This window comes from Nannochloropsis gaditana (genome assembly GCF_000240725.1).
Source record: "Nannochloropsis gaditana CCMP526 unplaced genomic scaffold scaffold779, whole genome shotgun sequence".
Taxonomy (NCBI): Eukaryota; class Eustigmatophyceae; order Eustigmatales; family Monodopsidaceae; genus Microchloropsis; species Microchloropsis gaditana.
Window position 1 is genome coordinate 7,549 of NW_005803174.1, and position 3,312 is coordinate 10,860.

General features: G+C 52.7%; 1 protein-coding gene across 1 annotated transcript in view; it reads left to right on the forward strand.

Annotated features, from left to right (window-relative positions):
• The window catches only part of IMP3 (U3 small nucleolar ribonucleoprotein IMP3), a gene marked incomplete at its 5' end in the record, with an annotated part of 6,372 nt that overhangs the window by 1,135 nt on the left and 1,925 nt on the right, over positions 1-3,312 (forward strand). The gene's annotated exons all lie outside the window — the stretch shown is intronic.

Genomic DNA, 3,312 nt, shown 5'->3' on the forward strand with positions numbered 1-3,312 from the left:
CCTCCGTGCACTGACAGTCAAGAATGCAGAGAGGAAAATAGCCATAAACGTCAACGCTAGGAGTGACCGTTGTAAGGTCTCGCTTCCTGCCCGGGCTGCCCGTCCTAGATGCCGGGAAAGGAGGGGTCGGCCCAGGAGAAGGAGCAGGGCCCCATAGGCGAGCACGATGCAGAAGACATAGAGCGCGTTCAATAGGGTAGAGCTGTAGGGAAAGGAGAGTGTGGGTATCAGGTCAAAGGGACGTGTCCGAGTAAGTAGACTTATCGCCCCCCGGGAGATTGGCAAGGGGGATGCCAGTGTCTCTGACATACGAGGCTGAAGCTGAGGGCTCAGAAGACGCGGCCATGGACTTAAATGTTGGGGTTTAAGCCTACCCTAACCCCAACCCTACCCCCAACCCTCACCCCAACACTATATATTTCTTCAGGCGTGTACCGGCGACCCTAAGTTTTGTCCGACCGCCCAAAGAGGCAAAGGAGGCCAGGCCGCCCATCCCACCAGACATACTGACCACACGACATTTCCTCGGTCGCCTTGTCGTACCCAAGAACCCACGAGCCCTACCCATCGCACCACATACTCTCCCCGGGCAACGACACATCCTTTTTTCCTCGAGAGAGACTGCTTTTACCCACCTGTGCAGTATGGAGATGACCAGTATCAGGAAGCACCACGCCACCGCGTCCCCCAAGGCGGCGGCGCCTATCGTCATCACGCCCACCTCCGTCTCCATCAGGTTGAGATCCGTCAATATCCGTGCCAATATTGGGAAAGCGGTGATGGACAAGCTCAGCCCGGTAAAGAGCAGAAACGAGGAGAAGGGCACCTCTTCCGTGTTTTCTCGGTGACGGTAGAGAACAACGCTCCCCCCGCAGCCCAAAAGGAAAGGAAAGACGATCCCGACCATGCTAATCAGGACTGACTGTCTCGCTGTGAAAAGGAGTTGTGGACACGACAAGAAGGCTAGGGTGAGTGTCGTGAACCCATTCCAAGGGAAGGCACAACATTCTGGCACATTATTTCCTCCACCTTTCCGCACGCACCGTTCGTCCAAAGCGCTTTGAGAAGGGAGGAACAAGTGGAGAAAATAGGAAATTCGGTAAAAAATACAAATCAGCTATCGAGGCGAGCAAGGTGTAAGCCGGCATGCTCCCCCCCACAAGAGAGAATTATTTATACAAAGACGCCTGCGCACGGGTGTCTATCCGTACATGGACTCCGACCTTACCCCCGGGTGTGAGCTCCAAGCCCACTAAAAACATGTATAGAATAAGGCCAACATTAGCTGCCAGTGTCAAGAAGGGGAGGGACCTGTCGGGGAAGACGTTGAACAACCAGCCGGGAATGTTGCCCATTCCTGATGGGCCCAAGAGGATACCCGCCAGAATTTCAGCTATCACCCTCGGTTGTTTCAAGTAATGTAACCCGTAGGCTAGGATTCGCGTGGTAGCCATGATGATGACGACTTGGAGAAGGAAAAGGGCAACTGTAGAATGCAGCGGATTGGCGCCAGCAAGAACCCCGCCTGTCACTTCGGAATGGTCCGACGGGGAGGCCGTGGTGGTGTTGGCCTTTGACATGGAGTCTTATGAACCCCTGGGACAGAATATCTCCTGATGTCTCTTATAGAATAATGATTCTCGCCAGCGGGGCCCGCTCATTGCTGCAGTATCGTGAATGGAAACACAAACTCGGCATGTCAAAGGGCAAGCTCGCAGGAAATGCGTGAGACTCAGCCAATATTTTATACATTTCCCGCCTCATCGATTACAGTTTTTCATTTTTAAGTATTCAGTTATGATTTCGAGACAATTTTTAGCGTCTGGTCATGCCTTTGAATGGCTGTGTTGCACGTGGTTCCCAGAACTTGCGTTCCCGCAAGCAACTGGCGAACATCAACTTGATCTCGCCTACCCCCCCTACCCTGGTAAGCAGACGCCGCGCCTTCACATAAAAGAAAATTTTTTCTAGAATATTGTACAAAGCCCTATCAAGTCACGTTTTAAGAGAAAAAGATATCATTCGTTTTCAAGGAAGGGCACGCAGACGTCTATAATTCGAGAGCATGGCATTTTTCAAAATTAATGAAACCAGAACGGCTGGGGTAAAAAAGTAGGGCAGCACGGCTTAAGCGTGACGAACACCACAATTTCAGGGTAGCCACACTAATTTTAGGTACAAGAAACAAAAAAGAGGGGGGGGAGTGTATGAAAAGAGAGGGCGTGGAGAGGAATTTTATCACAATCTTGCCCCTCACGTGCGCTTCTTGTCCTCGTTGACGTGAGACGGCATCTTGTAACACCCCCCCCCTCCCTCTCTGCATCTCGATGTGAAACAAGAGGTATTAAACTGTGGAAACAAGGTAGCTTTGCGGCAAAGTTGTCTGTCGATTTTTCATCATTCTCCATTCAAGAGTCATCCTCGCTCCATCAATCTGGCTCTCGGATACGTACTTATCCTTTCTTTACTTGCCATGATGCTCTTCTCATCTCCCGGACACTCAAAGCTGACGAGCATTCAATATCAATATCATCCTTCACACCATCCAACTATCCTGTGTATTTCTACACCTTCTTCCGACTAATCATCCCCGTCGCCTGACAATCGGCACAAAAGTACATTCCTTCTCCTTTGCAGATATAGCAGGTAACTGAGCGTTGCCCCGAAACCAGGACTCCCTTCCCCTAAATAAAATAGAAATGTCGTGCATGAGTGCGACGCAAATCACGTGAGATCGCGGGGAAGGTTGACAATGCACGAGTCCCCTGTAAGAAGATAGCACCTTCGGTGCCTGTCCTTCTCCTGGCCACGCCCCTGAGGACGCCGAGTCTGCGAGCCCCCCCACCGATCCGATCTTCTCCCCATTGACCCGACCCAGAGAGCCTCGTACCTTGCAATTGAAACAAGGATTCTTTCCGCCGCCTTTACACGTGGGACAGACGGCGCCCCCGTCCGGTTTGCTCTGCCTCAAGGCCATTCCCCTGAGGGAAGGGGGGGGAGGTGGATATATACCCCGCACATGTACGGAGAGAAGGACGAGGTGAGAGGGACACGTGGATATATACCCCGCACAGGTACGGAGAGAAGGTTGAGGTGAGAGGGAGCGCAGGGTCGAGGCCCGGCAACATTCAGGGGCCGAGCAGAAAGACGGGGCGCGAGGCGATGGAATGCCTGATAGGGTCACCGCGAGATGAGACTGCCTTAACTGGGGCGCCCCACCTGCCCTCACAACTCATCCACCAGGGCTCGAAGAAGCGCCACCACTCCCTCCCAGATTTCCTCGTGGCGCGCGAAAGACGTCTTCCTTCTAGA